This window comes from Sciurus carolinensis, chromosome 7 (genome assembly GCF_902686445.1).
Source record: "Sciurus carolinensis chromosome 7, mSciCar1.2, whole genome shotgun sequence".
NCBI lineage: Eukaryota > Metazoa > Chordata > Mammalia > Rodentia > Sciuridae > Sciurus > Sciurus carolinensis.
In genome coordinates, this window is record NC_062219.1 from 132,666,091 (window position 1) to 132,689,879 (window position 23,789).

The 23,789-nt window shown below is 36.7% G+C and overlaps 1 long non-coding RNA gene across 1 annotated transcript in view; it reads right to left on the reverse strand.

Annotated features, from left to right (window-relative positions):
* Nucleotides 1-4,930: 4,930 nt before the first annotated feature.
* The window catches only part of LOC124988737 (uncharacterized), a 32,073-nt gene continuing 13,214 nt past the window's right edge, over nt 4,931-23,789 (reverse strand). The window contains exons 2-4 of the long non-coding RNA XR_007109482.1: nt 23,046-23,123; nt 19,639-19,720; nt 4,931-5,594 (exon numbers count right to left, since the gene is read on the reverse strand). This is a non-coding gene — a long non-coding RNA (uncharacterized LOC124988737). The remainder of the gene's footprint in view (nt 5,595-19,638; nt 19,721-23,045; nt 23,124-23,789) is intronic.

Below are 23,789 nucleotides of genomic sequence, written 5' to 3' on the forward strand. Positions count from 1 at the left end.
CAATAACTGAACACATCATTTCTTTTTATTGCAACAAAGCTGTAGATGCCTTAATAGGAGCTATTTGGTTTAAGATTGTATATTGTTTGCATTGGGTGCTGTTATGTTGGTCTTCCCCTTAAAGATGAGGTACTGGAAGCCTTCAGGGACATTATAAGACTACAGGGTAGAAACTGTATTACCTCAGATCCATACTACTAGATGAGAAGACACACAAACAACATGAAAAAACAAGAGAAAAAAACACCTCAAACAAACCAAGGTGTTCCAATAATAGAATACATAGACAATACAGTGGAAAGAAATGTCAGAGGAGTTTAGAAGGTACATAATTGAACTGATCTTTGAAATAAAGGATGGTGTCAGAGAGAAAATACAAGAAGTGAAAGATCACTTCAATAAAGAGGCAGAGAATCAAACAGAAATCCTCATGCATGATGCAAGAAGAGGGTGGTTTCCACTCCATTCACAATAGCCTCATAAATAAAACACTTGGGAATTAATCTAACAAAAGAGGTGAAAGACCTCTACAATGAAAACTGTAGAACACTTCAGAAAGAAATTAACAAAAACCTTAGAAGATGGAAGATCTCCCATGTTCTTGAATAGGCAGAATTACTATTGTCAAAATGGCCACACTACCAAAGATGCTATACAGCTTCAATGCAATTCCAATTAAAATCCCAATGACATTCGTCATAGAAACAGAGAAAGCAATCATTAAATTAATCTGGAAGAATAAGGGACCTTGAATAGCCAAAGCAATCCTGAGCAGGAAGAGTGAAGCAGGAGGTACCACCATATCAGACCTTAAACTATACTACAGAGCAGTAGTAACAAAAACAGACCTGGCACCAAAATAGACAAGTGGACCAATGGTACAAAATAGAAGACACAGAGACAAACCCACATAAATATGGTTATCTCATACTAGACAAAGGCATGAAAAACATAATTGGAGAAAAGATAGTCTCTTAAAAAAAAATGGTGCTGGGAAAACTGGAAATCCAATATAGCAAAATAAAATGAAACCTCTATTGCTTACCCTGCACTGCACATCAACTCAAAGTGGATCAAAGACTTAGGCACTAGAACAGAGACCCTGCACCTAATAGAGGAAAACATAGGCCCAAATCTTCATCATGATGGCTTAGGATGTGTCTTCCTTTACAAGACTCCCAAAGGGCAAGAAGTAAAATCAAGAATCAATAAATGGATGGATTCAAACTAAAAAGCTTCTTTTCAGCAAACAATGAATAACATGAAGAGAGAGCCTACAAAATGGGAGAAAATGTTTACCACATGCACCTCAGAGAAAGCTCTAATCTCCAGGATATATAAAAAGCTCAAAAAACTCAACAACAAAAAAATAAATAACCCAATAAATAAATGGGCTAAGGAACTGAACAGACACTTCACAGAATAAGATATGCAATCAATCAAGAAATATTTGAAAAACTGTTCAGCATCTCTAGCAATTAGAGAAATGCAAATCAACACTACTCTAAGGTTTCATCTCATTACAGTCAGAATGGCAATTATCAGGAATACAAGCAACAATAGGTGTTGGCAAGGATGTGGGGGAAAAGGTACACTCATACATTGCTGCTGGGATTGCAAATTGGTGCAACCACTCTGGAAAGTAATATGGATATTTCTCAGAAAACTTGGAAAGGAACCACGGTTTGACCTAGCTATCCCACTTCTTGACCTCTACTCTACGGATCTTCCTTTTGCTCATCTATTTCTTTATTTTTGATTAGCACTTTCTATTTATATATAAAGGTGAAATTCCCTGTGGCATATTTATATATGCACATAGCATGATTTTTAAAAAATTATTTCATATTTCCTCCCCTCTCCCATCCCTCCTTTTTCCCTCTTAATCTCCTTCTATTTTCATTATCTTCCCTAAATCTTTATGACATCATTCTCCCATCCTTTTCTTTATTTAAGGCAACCACATCTTATCAAAGAAAGTATGAGAATGATAGTTCAGCAAATGTAGAATATTGATATAGAGAAAGAAATTATTTTAAGGAAAAGTACCAAAAATCAATTCTGGAATTTAAAAAAAGTACAAAAACTGAAATTAAAAATTCCTAAGGAGTTCAACAGCATATATGAGCTGGAAAAAGATCAAATCAGGACTTTGGAAGACAGTTTGAAAGAGATTCTCTAATATGAGAAACAGAAAAAAAAATAAATGAATCAAAAATGAGCAGAGGCACAGAGACCTCTGAGATAACACCAAGCTAGGAACATCTGCATGAGGAGAATCCAAAGAGGAGAGGAGAGGAAAAGTATATTTGAAGAAACAGTGATCCAAATAGTCCTAGAATTGATGAAAAATATTAATCTACACCATTTTAGAAGATCAATGAACCCCTAGAAGTGTGAACACATAGAGAAGAAGATTTAGATATACCATCATCAAACTTTCAAAGGCAAAGAGGGCATCATAAAAACTGCAAGAAAAGAAGTAACTTATCACATATAGGGCAAGGGGCTGCTCAATCAAATTAACAACTGATTCCTCATCAAAACTATGAAGGTCATAAAGCAATAGGATCACACGGAATGGAAAAGACTGTCAACCAATAATTCTATACCCAGTAAAACTATCATTCAAAAATGAAGACGAAATTAAGATAAATTTGTTGCTAGCCAACCTATCCCGCAAGAAGTAGCAGAGGGGATCTTTTGGGCTAAAATGAAAGGATACTGGACAGTAACTCAAATCTACACGAAAAAATAAAGAGTACAGATGAAGATAATTGCATAATCCATATAAAAGAGTGTTTGTTTTTATTTGCAACTTTTTTGTCAACCTAATTTAAAAGATACACCATAAAGCAATAACTATAAATCCATGCTGAAAAGCATACAGTGTGTAAAGATATAATGTATATAACAATAACAGGAAAAGGAGCGGGAGTAAATAAAGTTATGTAGCAGCAAAATTTTTATATATTATTAAAATTGTTTCATATTAATCAGAGGTTGATTGTTATAACTTAGACTATTGATTTCAATCCCCACAGCAAAAACTAAGAAAACTCCATTTAAAAGAAATGGCAGGAATTTAAGTGATACTGTAGAAAGTATATATGTAATATAAAGTGTTACTAATATAAAACAGGAACAAAGACATAAGACATACTAGAGGAATAAAGTGTAAATGGATAAATCAGTCCAATCACAAAAAGAGAAATTGGCAGAATGGGTTTTAAACGCATAAGCCAATCATGCTGTCAAAAACAGATACACATCTGCATATCAGAGAAGACATTAGACCTTTGGTATTTTGGATTTGACTTATTTCACTTAGCATGGTATTCTCCAACTCCATCCATTTACCAACATATGCCATAATTTCATTCTTCTTTAAAACAGTAATATTTCGTCGTGTGTTTGTGTGTGTGTGTGTGCGCGCGCGCGCGCGTGTGTGTGTGTGTGTGTGTGTGTGTGTGTGTATCACATTTTCCTTACTCATTCATCTGTTGAAGGGCATCTAGGTTGGTTCCATAGTTTAGCTATTGTGAGTTGAGCCGCTATAAACATTGATGTGGCTGCCTCACTGTAGTATGTTGATTTTAAGTTCTCTAGGTATAAACCAAGGAGTGGGTAACTGGGTCAAATGATGGTTCAGTTCCAAGTTTTCTGAGGAATCTCCATACTGCTTTCCATAGCAGTTGCACCATTCTACAGTCCCACCAACAATGGATGAGTGTACCTTTCCCTCCCGCATCCTTGCCAACACTTATTGTTGCTTGTGTTCTTGATAATTGGCCTGATTGGAGTGAGATGAAATCTTAGTAGTTTTGATTGCATTCCTCTAATTGCTAGAAATGTTGAACATTTTTTCACATATTTCCAGATTGATTATATATCTTCTGTGAAATGTCTGTTCATTTCCTTAGCCCACTTATTGATTGGGTTATTTGGCTTTTTGAGGAGGGCTGGGGAAGAATAGAATTACTTTATATTAGGTAGAGGTAAGTCAGGGGAGGGGAAGGGGTATGGATGTAGGAAGGATAGTAGAGTGAAACAGACATTATTACCTCATGTACATGTATGACTGCATGACTGATGTGATCCTGCAATATGTACAATCAGAAAAATGAGAAATAACACTTCATTTATGTATGATTTATCAAAATGTATAAATGCATTCTACTGTTATGTACATCTAATTAGAACAAATAAAAAAATTTAAAAACATACATCTTACATTAAAAAATGCAAATAGATTGTAAGTAAATATATGAAGGAAGATACAACATGCAACAACAAAAAGAGAGTTGTAGTGGCTATACCAGTATTAGACAAAATACATTTTAAGACCAAAAAAAAAAAATGTTAATGGTGACAAAGAGGACATTTTATAAAGATAAAAGGATCAATGCATCAAAAATATATAGCAATTATAAGCATATGAATCAAAGAACAGAATCCCCAAAATACATGAAGCAAAAACTGCCAAAATTAAAGGGGGAAATGAAACCTTTAACAATGATGACCGGAGGCTTCAATACCCTACTTTCAATAACAGAACAACAAGGCAGAAGGAAATAGGAGAATTAAACCACACTATGAAACCACTAGACCTACCAGAAAACTATAGAGAATTCCAACCAACAACAACAAAATACATGTTTATTCTCAAATACATATGGAACATTGTATAGGACAAACTGTACTTTAATCCATAAAACAAGTTTTTATACATTTAAATGTACATTTTAATACATTTGAAATCATACAAAGTATGTTTTCTGAACAAAATTCAATGAGATTACAAATCAATAACAGAAGTAAGCTTGGATAATTCACAAGTATGTGGAAAATAAATAGCATATTTCTAAATAAATAATGACTCAATGAAGAAATCATAAAGGAAGTCAGAAAATACTTTGAGATGATTGATGTCAAAAACAAATTGTACCAAACTTCAGGGATCCAGTGACATAAATGCTTAAAAGTAAATTTATAGCTGTAAACACCTACATTAAAAAAATTTTTAAAGATTTCAAATCAATAACCTAGTGCAGGCCAAATAGCCCTTCTCAAATCAATAACCTAACCTTCCATTTTAAGAAACTAGAAAAAAAACTTTAAAAAGTAGAAAGAAGAAATAATAAAGATTAAAGTGGAAATTAATTAATTATAGATAAATCCAATGAAACAAAACAAAAAGTTATTTGTTTGAAAAAAAATTAACAAAATTAACAAATCTTTAGCTAGACTGACCAAGAAAAAAATATGACTTAAATGACTAAAATTAGGAATTCAAGAGGAAACACTACTGCTGGACCCTTTTCTTATACCATATTTTAAAATTTATCTGCTTTTGGATCATAGACATAAATGAAATGCTAAAATCATAAAACTCTTAGAAGAAAATGTAGGTTTAATCTTCATGACTTCAATGAGGCAAAGTCTTCTTATACACAACCCCAAAAATACAAGTGACAAAAGAGAAACAGACAGCTTGGACTTCATCAAAATTAAAATCTTCAAGGGCTGGAGATGCGTCTCAATGGTAAAATGCTCAGTAGCATGCACGAAGCCCTGGGTTCAACACCCAGCACCTAAAAAAAGAAGAAGAAATTTTAGTGCTTTAAAGGGCACTATTAAGAAAGAAAAGTGATAACCCATAGAATGGGAGAAAGTATCTGTAAATCATGTCTCTGAAAAGGGATTTATATCCAGCATAAGACTGTCAAAAAAGACAAAAACTAGTGTTGGTAAGGATGTGCAGGAATTGGAACCTTCAATGCACTCTGGTGGGGATTAAGAATGGGCAGCAACTTTGGAAAAAAGTTTGCATAGTTCTTCATAATGATAAATGAGAAGGTGCTATGTGACTGAGCAATTCCGCTCTTAAGAACACACTCAAGAAATTTCAGGATACACGTCCATCACAAATATGACTCAAATCTGTCAGATCAACTCTACTAGCATTTTGACATTGACTGTGTTCACAGTAGTGTTATTTATAATAGCCAGAAAGATGAAACAATCCAATGTCTACCAACTAATAAAAAGACAAAATCTGATAACTCCATAAAATAGAATTTTATATGGTTATAAAAAGGGAATGAAGTACTGACACACACATGTCACACTATGGGTGAACCTTATACATGATACTAACTGAAAGAGGTCAGACACAAAACACAATATGTTGTTTAATTCCATTTATATGGAATGTTCAGGAAGGGTAGATTCATAGAGACCAACAATAGGAGTTGGAGGAAGGAGAAGAATAGGGAAAGACAGCTAGCGTGTAGAGGGGTTTTCGTTGTTGTTGTCATTATCATTGTAGAATGAATATGTTCTGGCATTAGGTAGTGATGATGGTTTCATAACTTTGTGACTATAATAAAACCCACTGATGTGTGCACTTTAAATGGGTGGATTTTATGGGATGTGTCTCTCAATAAAAATGAAAACGCAGAAACAAACACCTCTGTACATGCATTGCTACATGCTGGGATTTTATTTATTAAAAACATATTCCCAAATGAGAGACTGATATATATATCAAAGGCATAGGAAGTTTTTCCCCTAATTTTGGATATTGTCAGATTATATTCCCAAGGTGGTACACTAATTCACAAACAACAAAAATGCACCGAAAGTTTTATTTCTTTCTGAGTTTCTGTTTCACTTTCTGATTTTTGCCAAACTGATGAGTGAAAACAAGATCATTATGTAAGTTCCATTTCCCTCTTTCATTTTATCAATATGCAAACTTCCTTTTTTATCAATATGTAAATTAGATCTCTCCAACTTTGAATTGCCAAACTGTATCCTTTGTCTATTTTTCTATAAGGTCGTTTACCTTTTTCTTAACAATTAAATTGTATTCACCCTTTAGTTGTCTCATGCATTAACAATTTTGCCTTTTTGTTTATGGTATCTACATCCTTAAGATACTACATGTAGATACCATAAACATTCTTAATATGTCCATTTAGATTAGTAGGATATGGTTTGAACTATTTGAAAAAGCAAGAAGTAACCAAGCCTACTTCACATGGACTCTTTCCTTAAAACTCTTTACCCCTCCTGGCTCTTCAATCTCACTGTTGAAATAGAAGCCATTCAAATAGAAAGTCTCCCCGTTACTATCATCAATTACACCAACCTGCCTGAGTCTGCCCCTTAAATTCTCAAAGTGGTCAACCAATCTCTTTTAGGACCTAAAGACCACACTCCCTTAACATAGCTGCTTTGAAATTTGCATTCAGATTTCTGGCTTTGTGTCACCAGCAAACAGGACCAGAATTTAGTAGATGTCAAAATTTTGGTAGAGTTGATCTGACAGATTTTAGTCACAATAGGATAAACTATTAAAAATTAAATCCCTTTCTTGAAATTAGCAGTTCTAGGTTTGATCTTGTCAAAATTCCAGAGCACTGTTTCTGACATTTTTTTTTTCATCTCAAGACTTCTTTAAACTCTTAAAATTGAGGATCCCTGGGACCTTTTTTGTAAGTGGTTTATACCTACCTATTTTTACTATATTTATTCATTTACTTTAAAAGAACAATAATGAACACATTGCATACTGGCATCTATTAAATAGTGTATGAAGTAATAAGTATATTTTCTTAAAAAAACAAATTAGAGAGATGAGTCACATTGTTTTATATTTTTTACAAATCTCTTTACCTGCTGTCTTGATAGAAAGACAATTGGATTCTCATTTCTATATCACATTTAAACTGTTGTAATATGCTGTCTTGCTTTAAGTCTATGAAGAAAACTCAGTCTCAAACAGGTAGATGAGAACGGTACAGGGGAGACATTTAACTGCCTTTTCAGATAACTGTGAATATTCTTTGATAACACATCAAAACTTGAAAAGTACTAGGTGTGATGGCACATGCCTATAACCTCATCAACTCGGGAAGCTAAAGCAGGAGGATCAGAAATTCGAGGTCTATTTGGGCAATTTAGTGAAGCCCTAAGCAACTCAGTGAGATGCTGTCTCAAAATTAAAAATAAAAGACCTGGGGATGAAGCTCAGTAGTAAAGTGTCCCTGGGTTCAATCCCTAGTTTAAAATTAAAAAAAAAAAAAAAAAAAAAACCACCTTGGAAAATGACAGTTGCTTAAAATTACTCACAATATGAAATCTGAAACAATATCAATGAACTTGTTTACTCTTACGTGAAAATATGCTGATCTAACATTATACACTGTCATTAGGAACAACTCATTCACTTTTTTTTTTGGGGGGGGGTGCTGGGAATTAAACCCTGGGACCTCAAGCATCCTAGACAAACACTCTACCACTCTACCTTCATTCATTTTTAAGAAAAAGTCTACCAAATACCTTAATCAGAATAACCACAATTTTTCAGTGTAAAAGTAAAATTGGCATTCTCTGGGTTGGGGGAGGGAGAAGCAGCTAATTCAGCTGCCAATTCAAACAATGGTGCATGAGCTTTTGTTGGAGTTAACCATTGTAGTATGCAATGGAGGAGATTGATGGGTACTTCCTGTTTTGTCACACAGACCATTCAAAAGGTGTGGAACAAAGAGAAAGTTAGTGATTTTCACTTCTTCATCAAGGCATTCTAAAGGATAATGGCTCTTTTTAAAAATCAATGAATGTGTAAAAAACAAAATGACTAGTACTTCCAGGCAGTTAGATACCCCCAAATGGATATGTGGCAAGACACCAGCAGTTTGACTCACCATCAGTGCAAAGGGCAACATGGTAATCCCAGGACAAGCTGTGAGATTCTGAAAAGCTATTCACCATTTTGAATATTTTAGGACCCTGTGTTAGTCAATTATCCTGCTCTCCCATAAACACAGCTTCCTTCAAGGATGTGTTGATTGGATACCAGCTGAAACTAACAGAACAGAAAACCCAGCCTCCATTTATAAGCCAAAAGGACAATTTTGCAAACAAGCAATTAACTTGGTCTTCGTGTTCACAGCTACAGCTTTAATTCAAAGGTTATGATGTTGCTGGAGAAGGGCAGTGCCACCTCTTGGCTGACTCTTTAGCCAGTAGTGCAAAGTCAGCTTGCAAGGCTTTGTTCTTCCCTAAGCTGTTATGTGCACTTACCCAGCCCATGCAATGCGATAACTTACTCATAAGCTGCTTCTGTTGCTCTTTCATGTCAACTTTGAAAAGCTGTGACAAATAATTTTGGGGTTTTAAAAGAACTCATCATGTCTATGTTTAAAATACTTAATTCCTTTTTTCTTTAAACTCTGAATAATTGGTCCAAAAATGAAGTCACAACTTAATTATCACCATAATAACACTTTGATTTTTTTCCCGTTGCCTAAGACACAATACAGTGAATTTTTCACATCTATACAACTGAGAGGGAAAAAGGCTTTCATCACATTTTCATTTCTTATTTACAGTTTCATCCAGTTTCTGTGGATTAGATGTTGCCCTTCAGGAGAGAGAATGCTCTGATACCTCAACTCCCTCCTCTTCAGCATCTTTTTGCACATTTGGGATGGCAAAGTCTTCTAATCCCCTTTTTAAAAGTTAATGCTCCTCTCTCAAGTATAATGCAAATGTTATAAATTCCATTTTATTTTAAAATAAAATATTAGGTTCTAAAATAGTAACAATTCTAGACAAAATTATCAAATTTAGAAGAGATTTTTCAGAAAAAGATAAAATCTGAAAGAAGATAAAAGCATATTTACATTTTGTTGTATTTCTATACAGATGCAAGAAAACTTTTGGGACTTCAAAATAGTAATTTATGAAGATTATAGTAGGCATTGTTAAACTACTAAGAACACAGAAGTACTGAGGGAAAAAACTGAGTTGATCTCGCAAAATGTTCACATATGCATCTCAACTGTACTAACTTAGAAAATTCTAGAGAACATAAGAATACACAAACACATGTTCCATTGCCCACCAGGAGCAATGGTATCTTCTCATGCCATTCAACTTTTGAAAACTCTATTGTAATCTCATGTAAAGGGAAAATATTGTCTTGGTATTTTCATGATAATGGTTTCAACCCACAGACTCCCTGTAAGAGTTCCAGAGACCCCAGGGATCCACAGAGCACATTGTGAAAACCACCATCCTTGATGGTTTTATTTGGAAGCTTCAGGAATGCTGGATTGAACTGGTCCTGAAGGTGAAATCCAAAAACAGAAAGAAAATTGAGGCATAGGGAACTTGGTCTTTCCTGCAGCCTCTCCAGCTTCTAACCAGGCTTAGGACTTGATTCGCTGGACAGGAAGTCTCATAAACACCCACATTTTCTTGAGCCTTCTCTGGCAGCTGCAGGCTTCCAAAAGAGAAAAGACATTCAAGGACAGCCCACACGTCATTCTTGCTTCCTTGCAGCTTTTCTCCCTGTTCCTGGGGATGTGTTCAAACTGCACTGTCAACCTCTCACATGTGCACACCATTCTGAAGATGGGTCATAAACATTTAAACTACATTGGCTCGATAATGGGGACATTTTGGCTCCAGACTGTGCTGAACTTTGCCCATTCCAGAAATAACCCATAAGACATTCTCAAGGCACTGAGTGATGCAAACCACATTTATCCACTTACCATGGACAAAAATGTGACTGCAAAGCAGAACCTCAACTTCTTCCCAGATAAAAGGGAGGATGTGAATAGTGTTCCTAATACAAAACCTGCCTTTCCTCTTGCCTTGAGAAGAATTTTCCAAGGTTCATGACAGAATCTTTCAGCTGTAAAAGTGATTTTGTTTCAAATCAGGTACCACCTCCATCCTGTGCCCCAAAGCATGGAGTTGGGGGGATAATGCCCAGCAGATTCCCATGTTCAGGATATTTGCAAATAATAATTAATAATAACTATAACAAGTGTTGTAGTTAAAGCAGTAACAATGTGTCTGCCCCATATGTTGCTGGCATAGTTTTCAAACATGAGAATTTTTAAAAATTCAGTATTATTTGGTCCTATAACAAGATACCAGTAGGCTGCCATTTGACTCAGTGCCCCGGAGCACTATTCCCTTTTCTATCTCATTAAGGAGCTGTCTATCTGGATTACTGATCTCTGGCTGCCATAACAAAGTACCGTAGACTAAGCTGCTTGAACAACAAACGTTTATTTTCTCACGGTTCTGGAGGCTGAAGTCCAAGATCAAAGTGAGGACAGAGTTGGTTTCTCCTGAGGCCTCTCTTCGGAACTTGCGGAAGGCCAGCTTCCCCCTGAGTCTTTTGATGGTCTTCCCGGGGTGTGTGTGTGTGTGTGTGCACGTGTGTCCTGATCTCTTCTTGAAGGGACACCAGTAACACTGGATTAGCAACAACTCCAAAAGCCTCACTGTATCGAATTACCTCTTTTTAACACTCTAATCTCCAAGTTTAATCTCATTTTGAGGTTCCAGGGGTTAGGAATTTGAGGGAACACAAATCAGCCTATAATAATATCTAGTCTATTACCACTTTGTGCTTTCTTGAATATCTTCAGTGTGGATCAGGTAGCAAATTTTATCTGCCTTGTGCACCTGGGAATGGACAGCACTTAACAAAGATTTCTAGCATGTAGCAATAGTTTAATAAATAGTTTTTGAAAAATATGAAATTTTACAAATGTTCACTTATAGATCGTTGGCATCACAAAGATGAAAAATATTAAAATTTAAAAATCCTATTGAGGTAACTCAGTTCTACAGTTTTATAACAAATACTCAGTTATTCCCAAAGTGCCCCCAAAGCAGTAGACGTGAAGGATTATTACATGATGTCACTCTTAAGCCTTAAATTATGTTCTGAATGGTAACTGAAAATAATTCTATGAATTTACCTAATGTCTTTTACCCTAATTTTAAACATAAGAGATCCAAATAAACTTTTCAAACATAAATTTCAGAATGAGGTTTAAGACTAATTTACCATGTCACTAAGTGAGAAAAGTTTATTTTAAACTGCGCTATACATGGACTAAATCCTTCCATATTGATAAGTTGATCTGCATATGAAGGCGCATTCTCACAAACCACAGCATGTGCAGATTAAAGGAAAATGCTTTTTCATCAAAATTTCCCCACATATGCAATCACACCATTGGAGTTCATATGTAAATGAGCTCCTTTAAAGTGAAAGTATTTGAAACAGGAAATTAAGCAAATCTGGGTGGTTGGGTTGGCTTTTTGTTTGTCTGTTTCATTTTTCTATCCCTCTCTGTAAAGAGGAAAAAGGGTGCTTCCCAAGGCACACAGGGAAATTGGGACATTTATATCCTCTATTCCATGAACTCTGAAACATCTGCATTTGCATTTGGCATTATATGTATGGCCTGAGTATCTAAACTGACAGTCATACACACACCATATATGGAAAATTATTCATCAGAAGGAAAAGTATTACAAAATCTAGCCAGCACTGGAAATTCATGGAAAAATTCTGAAAGGAAAAGAAAAGAAAAGAGGAGAGGAGAGGAGGGGAGGGGAGGAGAGGGGAGGGAAAGAAAGAAAAAGAGAGAGAGAGAGAGAGAGAGAGAGAGAGAGAGAGAGAGAGAGAGAGAGAGAAAGAAAGAAAGAAAGAAAGAAAGAAAGAAAGAAAGAAAGAAAGAAAGAAAGAAAGAAATCTGAACTCCACAGAATTAACAGGAAACTTCAGAAGTTCAAGATTGTCTCTGCTGGTTTTAGTCTTAAAGACCAGGGAACTCTGAAATACCTTTACTAGAGACAACAGAAACAGAAATAGAGACATTGTGTGGGCCTCAGTGGGCCACCCCACTCATTCAGCAGTCCAAAAACAATCTCTCGTGCCACATTTAGGGAAAAGCACAATTTTAGGAAATCCAAACAACCTGTGAACCCGCTGACCTACAGATAACCTATTCAGCAACAATGAAAGTTGAAAAAGGATTTGAGTTTAAAAAAATAGTAAAAGGAAAAAGAAACTTGTAAAAGAAAAGAAGAAAAAAAAAAGACTTCCCCATTTCAGGAAACACACTGATGAAATCTCAGATATTTCAGATCCTTGCCTTCATGGGTCTGCTCTGGTTGGAAATTTTGCTGATTTTCCTGCAATACCTAATTAACTGTGGAGCAGACCTCACACCGTGGTCCCCCAAATGCAGGACCATCCACACAGCTACTGGGAATCAAACCCAGGGCCTTGTATATGCTAGACAAGTGTTCTCCCACTGAATATGTGCAGAACATAAGAGGGGAAGAAATTTGAACATGCTGTGGAATTGTCCTGGAAACTTCCCTCTTCTTTGTGAAAAATCCATGACCAATGGACTACGCATCTGATTTCCATCCAAATAAAAGTACTTGAAAATTTTTTGTTTTTACACTTGAATTGTGCAGACCAGGAAAAACAGGAAAACTTTGACTTTTTTGTTTGATTGGTTTTGACTTTTTTTTTTTTTTAAAGTACCGGGGATTAAACCCAGGGTTGCTTTACTACTGAGCTATATCCACAGTTATTTTTTATTTTTTGTTTAGAGACTGGGTCTTATTAAGTTGCTTAGGGTATCACTAAATTGCTGAGGCTGGCCTTGAACTTGCAGTCTTCCTGCCTCAGCCTCCCATATTGCTATGGACAAATACCAGCATGTCTGACTTGACATTTCTATTTTAGTATCTGGGATGAGAGAAACTTCTTGACAATAAGGAATTTAGCAAGCTTTCCCCAGGGCATTTCAAAAACAAAGTGAGGAGAGTTGGAATAACCACCTTGAATAAACAGGGCTCACTCCAATCAAATGGGGATTTTTTTAAACAAGTCAGTTCATACAAGAGATATTGGAATCAAAGATGAGGGTGAGGTGAGAACAGAGAAGACCCTGGATGAACAATAACAAATGATATCATAGGAAACCAAATACCACAAAACAAAAGATGAAGTATATCCCTCGAGGCTGTCCCTGATGTGTGGTTAAGTCCAGCATCACTCACCCCCTCACCCCACCAGGTGTTCAACTCTGAAGGAACCAGATGAGGAAGACATGACCCAGTCCAGGACCAACCCAAGAACAGCCCCATCCACAGGGTCCAGTCCTGAGTGAGGACAGAAGAGTTCAAATGCCAACCTCCTTCGCTTCCTACTTCCTGAGTTGGCCCATTGCCCATCTGCACCTCCCAAAAATATTGTCAGATTTTTGTTCTTAAGGATGGATCTTTGGGCTGAGAGTGGTGGTTTTACACCTGTAGCCCCGTCTACTCAGGAGGCTGAGGCAGGTGGACAGCAAAGCCATGGATGAACTGGACAACTTAGTGAGACCCTGTCTCAAGACTAATTTCACAATGGCTTGGGATAGAGCTCTGCGGTAGAGCAGTTGTGTAGTACCCACAAGACCCTGGCTCACTCTCCAGACACACACAAGAAAAGAAGATGGAAAAGAAAAGGAGGAACCCCTAGGCACTCATTCTCATTGTCTATTTTAAAAGAAAGATAAAAGACTATTTGGTAATCCCCAGATTGCAAAACACAGACCTCCTGGATAATGATTTAAGCGAGAAGCACCATCAAGTTGGATGGGGAAAGAAAGGAAGACGTAGACCCAGCCACAATAAACTAGTGTTTATGTTCTAAACAGTTTATATGTAATTGTTGGACATTTTGTGACCAACAGCATGCCCTGTGAAGTAGAACCATAAAATGATTCTCTTAATCCCCTTTAAGTTATAAAAATTAAGCCAGATGGCTCTCCAATGCCTCAGAGATATCAAAAAAACTCACTTTCATGAACTCCAACCTATCTTTCCAGTGGACTTCATCCGAGTGCCAGGCAGACACTTTCAGGGGTAGGACAGCCAAGGTAAATAGCAGAAAATCTTCACACTTCAGCTCTCTCTTCTGCCTTCATCACCATTGATTCTAAAAGGAAGTTTTCTCCACTCAGAGGGAAAATTGTTAGTTTTCTTTCCTAGTCATGATTTTTTGTTGTTGTTACTGTTTTGGTTTGCCTTTTTTTTTTTTTTTTGTAGTGCTGCAGATGATGGAACCCAGGAACTTGTGTGTGGTATATCCCCAGCCACATCTGTCTAGTCCCTCTTAAACCTTTCCAATCTCACCAAAAAAAAAAAAAAAAGTCATGTAAAGATTATGAACTAACACTTCATCGCCGGTTTCCAAGCCTTCCTCCATTATCTTGTGTTTCAACTTACTTTTTTTTTTATTTCACTCATTCAAATAAAATTTCCAGGGCTGGGGATCAAACTCAGTGGTAGAGCACTTGCCTAGAATGTGAGAGGCCCTGGGTTCCATCTGGAGCAACAGGAAAATTAATTAGTTAATTTCCAAAATTTCACAGGTCCCTGATTGGTGATAAATAGCAAGAGGGAAGGTAGGAGTCAACAGGTTTGATCAGAGACCCAAGAAACTAACTTGTATTCTGCCACCCTCTTGGATTAGGACTACACAGTTCCTCCTAAAAACCACCCTGCACCCACAGACAAAATTGAAGACATATGTGCGAACCAGGCTTTGCATAATCTGACTGCATCTCATTCTAACAATCCTCGAGGAGGGAAGGTGGGAGGAAATTACTTGGACCATGAAAAAACGGCCTTACTGAAGACAGGGAAAGGCCAAGGAAGGTTTTATAATAAGGTTTATAATAGAACATTTGGGCGGGGATGGGTTCATTGCTCAGCCTCAGGGTGTGCTGTTAATAAAAGCAAGTACTGGTTGGCCGCTGTTTTTAAGTGCCATAGACCTTATGATGTCAGAACTCATTATGCACACAGGGGCTATTTACTGCCTCATAAACTTGTAGACAAGGAAATTGTTAGTGGAAAAAAAAATGGTTTCCAAAGCTCAAACGCAATCCCTCATTTGCCAGTTTCCCCCAAGGACCAGCAAGTCCATCTCCAAGGACTTCTCCAGCCAAAAGCAAAATTCCATGTCCAGAATGATAAAAAAACCTTCCTGCACTGGTTCTATTTTGAATACTTATGCTACTTCTGAGCTAGGGTTGGGTTAGGTTGAAGTGCATTTAAGTGTGTCTTTAAGGGAAAGAAGCTTCTCCATCATTGCTGTGAGAAAGGAGAAAGAGAGATAAGAGAAAGAAAGGAGGGGACCACAGACAAAAATCTCCACCTCATCAGTTCTATTAACATAGAGGATGTCAGTGGCCCCACTTCAATGCCATCTCTTCAAAACTTGGCTTAGACTGACAAAATAGGCACCACCATAGGTTAAATGCCATTAGAGACACAATCCTCAAAATTGGACCTTGTACACAGTAGGCACTCAAAAAATATCTGCTGAATAAATGATGGGCAAGGGAGATAACATTCATATCCTTCAGTCTTGGGCATATATAATAAATAAACCCAAATATCACTCTTCTGGGAGAAAATGCATGTGTTTCCCCCACTTGTATCAGGAGCAGTATTTTGCAGCAGCCCTGGGAAGTGGTCCCTCCTCTTACAAAAATATTGCCAGGTTCTGGAGAAGTAGCTTACTATAGAGTGCTTGTCTAGCATGCACAAAGTCCTTGGCTCAATCCCCAATGCCACATGTATTCAGCTCACAGGCTATCTTTAAATTTTCTCTCCTATGAGAAACTTCATATTCAACATTCATTTCTGGTTCTTTAAATCAGAAAATAAGAATTAAGGACTCTTACTTAAAATAATAAATGATATCCAAATCTATCTTAAACTCATGCCCAACATTATACTTAATGACAAAATAGTAGGAACATTCTCACTAAATGAGGGAGACAATAAAATATTCATTATCACCAATATCACTTACTACCGCCTAGACATTCTAGCCAATGCAATAAAACATGAAACAAATATAAGAGGTACAATGATTGGCAGCATTTCCCAAAGCATGTTCCTTGGAACACTATTTTACTGGAATGTTAAACTAAGTCAAACAGTTTCTTTGCCGTAAGACTTCTCAAAAAGTTTTAAATATCCCAACATTTGCTGAGTCTCCAAGAAGGGAAATATTATCTGGTGTTTCCCAACTTTTTGTATATTGAATTGCTTTATTTCCAAAGAATTTATAAAGCCTCTAGTTCCTTGGAATACCCTTTGGAAACTCCAATTACATTTCTTTTGATCTTTAGTTAATTTATGTATTCATTCAAATACATCTGTCTTCTATGAGCTAAAACAGTTGTTATAAACAACAGCTTTCCCATTAGAAAAACCTGGGTGTAAATTCTATAACCCTACTGAATAAGGGACTAAAAAGGATTCTTTTGTCTTCTTATCTTCCTTGACCTTTGATACTCTCATATGTAAAATGGAGATTACAGTAAATAATTAGGTTAACAGATATATGAAAGATTATTTACTCTTAAATGTATTTTAAAATTCTTTTTAAAACAACCATGAGATACCACATCTTTACAAAATAATCAAAGTTGAAAAGAGTGCAGTGAAATATGGCCCTCTCTTATCATGTCTAGTGAAGCAAAGAAAACAATCTGACAATGTAATCAAAAGTCTTTAATATTAATTATGTTTTAATCCAGCAATTGATAATAAAGACATTTACTGACACTTTCTGAAAGTCACAAAACATTGGAATGAATATTAATGTCCATCAATAGGGTATTAGTGAGGTAAGGCTCTTGAATCCTTAGTACCTAATACCACAGGTAATTGTAATGGCAATTTTAGGAAACATTCTCTTTTGCTTCTACTCCACCATGCCCCATGTTCAGAAAGAATCAGAGATAAAATCTGAGACAAATAAGATTTTACCCTGCCTCAGCCTCCTGAGCCCCTGAGATTACAGGCATGTGCCACTGGCTCCTGACCATATTTCATTTCTTAATCCCATGAGACACATAAGATCCAAGAGACTGGGTGGTTTAGGGAAGGGTAACCCCATTCCCATCTCCAGAGGGATATCCACTGCACATTCCTATGATTGACTTAGAACATCTGTGACCTTCCCTTGGAGAATGTCACCAGTCCAGGGAGAATCGTGAATATAAGTTGATGCCTCACCCTCCCACAAAAAACAGAAAGAAAACTTCCATTCCACTACTGGAGGAGAGGACATCTTTTACACTTTTATCCTTCTGGATACATATAATAAAGCACATAACTCTCACCGACGCTATCTTACAACCAGAATGCAAATAATTTCGAGGATGAAGTAGAGCCTGTAGTCAGCAAAAAGAACTTGGGTCCTTGTAGATATCCTTGAGCTAGTTAAACAACCTGCTCCAAAACCTGCCCTACTCCAAGATTTCCTATTAGATGAGATAACATGCTTAATGTTCATGCCTCCTCAAATAAGGAGTTCTATTGCTTGTACTCTTAATCATCCTAACTGATGACATTCTTGAATTCTGTTTCATCACAGGTTAAAAATTCAACAAACCACTTTTGATTTTGGGGGGTGAATCTTTCACCTCCTTAATGACCACAATTAAAATACTTCTTGAGACCGATCTCAAAAAACCAAAGGTCAAATGATTTCTCTGATAAGTAGATGATGATACATAACTGGGGGGCTGGGGCAAGGAGGTAAGGGAAGAATGGAGGAAGGATGGATTGTGTAGAGGGAAATGAAGGGTGGGGAGGGGGCAGGGGAAGGAAAGATAATGGAATGAGACTAACCTCATTACCCTATGTACATGTATGATTATACAAACAGTGTGACTCTACTTCATGTACAACCAGAGAAATGAAAGTTGTACCCCATTTGTGTACAATGACTCAAACTTTTTTTTAAAAAAAGAAGAAATTATGATATCTTCAAAAAAAAAAAACTACCTTTTCAGAACTAATGTTCCTTAAACTTGTGAACTTTCCACCATGAGTGCCATCCTTCATCCCTTGAATCAGAGTCATGAGTCTCTTCAGGTCCTCCACTAGCATTCTGAGTTCCAGACCTGGAAGCATCGCCTGGCATGGGTTGAATAGTGTTGAATGTAACAATTTCACATACCTGTAATAATTCTGTGGTGGTCTGACTTCAGTTCTTATAGAGATTGGGGATGATCTGTGACTGAAATGGGGGATGTCAACATACTTACAAATGTATGCCATTACAGTGTGAGTACCTCATGTAAAACGTAGGGAAAGTCAGAAGCCTGTCAAAAGCATTATACCTATTGTGCTATATTGAAAAAGTTTAGCAATGCCTGTGGCTGCAATAAAATGGCAGGTGTTTAAGGGCTGACTGTATAGAAAAAGTTCCCAAAGGTCTGACTCTATCATTATTAACACTGCTTCTTTTATTCCAAACAACTGGCACCTAAATGGGGAAGGACAGTTCAGGTTTTTTGCTCTTCTTGGTGCTTTTTGAACATCCTAAAATAATTCATTAGGGCCTCTGAATCCTCTGCTCCATTTGTACCAAATTGTCCCACAGCTGACTGCTCTCAGTCATCATGTTACCTCAGATCAATGACTACTCCCAAGGTCTCTATCTTATCACCATGGTGGGTCACCATCAAGGAACTTATTTTCCCATTTATGTATGATCTATTCTTATAACATTTTTCTTTATCTGAAAGATTTTTGTACATGTGCGTGTTGTCTATTTATCTCCCCACCCTTCAAAGTTAAGCTCTGAAAGCAGAGACTTTGACTATGTTCCCTGATTATTTCCCCAGAACCTAGAAGAGTGCCCAGCTCAGAGTAGACACTTAAAACCTATTTGGGAAACAAAAGAATTGGGTGATTAATGAGAACTCTAGGACCCACCTCTAGTAATGCTGCCAGCCCACAGTTTCCATGGCCTCTGCTTCTGTCTGTGCACTGGCCTCATTTCTTCTAACAGGCTTCCCTAAAAAGCCAAAAAAGAGATGAGATGGCCACTGAAAGTTCCAAGTATGCACTCTTAATGCCCTCATCCAGGAAGGAAAAATTGAGAAATGTAATCTCTTACTGTCTTTGCTAACAAGACCAGAGAAGGACTCTAAATGACAGAAGTTGATTCTGTGCCTGTACTTGGCCACTATGGTAGCATAGGCACCATGTCAAATGGTATCACAGCAGGGTGACTGCACCAGGAGGGAATTCAAGGAAAGAACAGAGTGCACTCTCCCTCCCCTACCCTTCTTTTTTATGGTGCTGGGGATTGAACCCAGGACCTCATGAGTGCAAGACAAGCATTCTACCAACTGAGCAACATCCCCAGCCCCCAGAGTTCTCTTTAAGGATGTAGGGATGCTGACACCGGTTCAGGGAAGGAACACCAGGTAAACCAAAGAAACATACAGTCAACCCTGTGTATCTGCAGGTTTTGGATCCTCAGATTCAACCAAACTTAGATGGAAAATATTCAAAGAAAATAATTGCATCTGTGCTGAACACATAAGACATTTTTTGGTCCTTATTCTCTAAACAATGAGTTACAATAACTATTTATATGCATTTAACTTGTATCAAGTATTCTAAATAATCTAGACATGATTTAAAGTATATGGGAAGATATGCATAAGATAACAAGCAAATAATACATAATTTCTTAAATGACACCAGAATTTTATATATTTATGGGGTACACTGTTATTTTTGATTACATGTATACATTCTGCAACAATCAAATCAGGGTTTTTAGCACATTCGTCACCTCATATCATTTCTTTGTGATAAGTATTGGCATCAGATCTGCTCTTTTGCTGCCACCAGTATTCTGCCTCCAGCACACACCATTTTACAACCCAGATTGTCAGTCTGTGACCATCCTAGCCAGTCATTGTTCTGCTTGTCAGTCTTTGAACATTCTCAGCAGTCATTGGTCCAAATTGTTAGCCCACTAACCTCCTTGCCAGTCATTGGTCCATTGTTATTAGCCTGCAAAATTCCACTACTTATGAATAGCTCCCCTGCCATAATATCTCTCTCTCTCTCTCTCTCTCTCTCTCTCTCTCTCTCTCTCTCTCTCTCTCTCTCTCTCTCTCTTTCACCCTGCTGGCAGACACTCTGCCTGTCCACTTAATAATATCTGTTGCATGAGTTCCCATATCCAGAGTGGTTTCTGGGTGCTTTCAATAAGACTATTCAAAAACTTCTAGGTATTTTGAAATATGCAATACATTATTGTTAAAAATGGTCACCCTACTGTGCAATAGATCATCAGACTTTACCTCTCCCATGTAGCTATAACTTTGTGCCTGCCAACCAATCTGTCCCCATCCTCCCATTCCCTGCTTTCTGTACCAGGTCTCCAGTAACCACTAGTCTACTCTTTACTTCTACAAGGTTAACTATTTTAGATTTCACATATGAATATAATCATATGGAATTTGCCTTTCTGTACCTGGTTACTTCTCTTAACATAATATGCTTCTGGTCCATCTATGTTGTCAGAAATAACAGTAGGAAGAATGAAAACTTATTTTATGGCTGCATAGTATTCCATTGTGTATATATACCACATTTTATTGATCCATTTATCCATTGTTATACACTTAGATTGTTGCCATATCTTGACTACTGTGAATAATGCTGCAATGAACTTGGAAGTGTGTGTATCTCTTCCACATACTGATTTTATTTCCTTTGGATGTAAACATTGTCAGGTCATATGGTACTACTATTTTAATTTTTTGAGGAATCTTCATATTATTTTCCATAATGGTCACAGTAACTTATCTTCCCCTCAATGGTGTGCACACATTCCCTTTTCTTCACACCCTCACCAACAGTTGTTGTCTTTTTTTCTAGGGTGAGATGATATCGCATTCTGGTCTCAATTTGCATTTCCCTGATGATTACTGATGTTAAACATTTTTTATAAATCTGTGTATCTTCTTTTGAGAAATGTCTATTAAGAAGATTGTCTATTTTTAACAGAACTATTTGGGGTTTTTGTTATTGAGTTGTATTCCTTACATATTCTGGATATTAACTCCTTATCAGACACTTAGTTTGCAAATATTTTCTCCCATTGGCTTTTCGCCCTATTGATTGCTTCCTTTGCTGTGCAAAAGCTTTTTAGTTTGATGTAATCCCATTTCTCTATTTTTGCTTTGGTTGCCTGGTAATTTTTTGTTTCTTCAGGGGATCCTGAAACCAGTACATCTGGTTCATATATGGATACCAGTATATCTAGAAATTTTTCTACATATAGTGAAGTCCTTAAATTTTTATCCCATCTTCCACTATACTGCTTTCTTTCAAACTTACCAATTGTTACCAGCAGTGTCAAGCTACACTGATCTTAGGGTTTACTTTTACTCTCTAATGACTTCATTTTCCTTGTTTCAAAGATTAATGTGAAGGTTAATAGATCTGCCAAGTTGTTCCTATTCTCTAGAAAAGACAAAGCAAGTTCCAAAAATTGCAATGCAGGTTATCACATAAAAGTGAAATTCAGAACCTTTTAAAGTCATTTAAATTTTCAAACTTTATTCCTTTTCTTAAACTAATATTTAAAGACAAAAGCGAACTGGTTAAGTAGTAGTTTTTGTTTTGACTTGTAATTGAGATGCTGGGAACTTTAGTAAGTTTTTTTGTTACTGTGACCAAAAGACTGACAAGGACAATTTTAGAGGACAAATTTAATTGGCTTACCATTTTAGAGGTCTCAGTCCACAGACAGACAAATCTATTGCTCTGGTGGGGAGGTGAAGCCAAACATCATGGTGGAAAGGTGTGGCAGAGGAAAGCAGCTCATTATATGAAAATCAGGAAGCACAGAAAGTTCTTGCTCATCAGGGACAAAATATAAAACTCAAAAGCATGCCTTCAGCAGCCCACCTCCCTCAGCCATACCCTACCTGCATACAATTACCACCCAGTTAATCCCTATCAGGGGATAAATGAACTAATTAGGTTAAGACTCTGATAATCCAATTGTTATCACCACTAAACTTCCAGGCATTATCTCACACATGAATTTCTGGGGTCACCTTACATCTAAACTATAGCACTGTGGAAGGAACCTGGCACATCCTGAAAAGAAGTAGGTTAAATGGAAGACTTAGAGGTAAAATGAGCAAATGAGCTTTTTTTTTTTTTGAGTCACCTGAAATTCCACTTTTAATTCAAGTTATGAAAGTAAATTGTATTATGCAATTATATCAGAAAAGTAAATATAAAAACATGAAGAAAGAATACAAATACATAGGTCAGAAAAAATATTTTTAAGTGGTGTTACCTACACTGCCAACTCCAAACTTCACTTTGCAGGAACATCCAAAGTCCAGACATCAATCAAATATTGGCCTTGAAATAATTTCCTAGTTAGAAAAGGATCAGAAACACATTAGAATAAATTTAAGACACCCCAAATTTCTTATCCTTTTTACATTACTAAGAACTTACATATTCTGATGTCCAAAAATAAACACAAAATGATTAAACTTATTCCTCAGTCATGCTTACCCACAACATGCACCTAAATTCTATTCCATTTTATTAAATCCTTATGGCCATAAAATGCACAACTCAACTGCATTTTTTAAACTGATTTACAAATAGAAAGGTTTCAGTCTCAGATCTTTTCCGAGCCCTCTAATTGCAAAAAAAAAAAAAAGAAAGAAAGAAAGAAAGAAAAAGAAAGAAAGAAAAAGAAAAGAAAAGAAAAAAGTTTTCCATAGGTAGGAAATCACAAAAGGAGTTTATTAAATTCTGTTTTATCTGAGTTCAGTAGAACAGATATCCTCAGCCTGACACCAGAATGTATCCTCTCACCGACACAAAGCATTCTACCAGAGATGGGTGAGGGATGCTTAAACCTGCTTTCCAGATGAAAAATTCTCCTGAAACACAATCTGTCACTCTCCACCTCTTGACTTTGCATCTCTCTCTGACACCAATGCAGAGCCCCAAATGCATTGTCTTTTTATTCAGATGAGCATCATTGTTCAAAGAATCTACATAGCCCCTGTCTTCTCCAGCTTCCA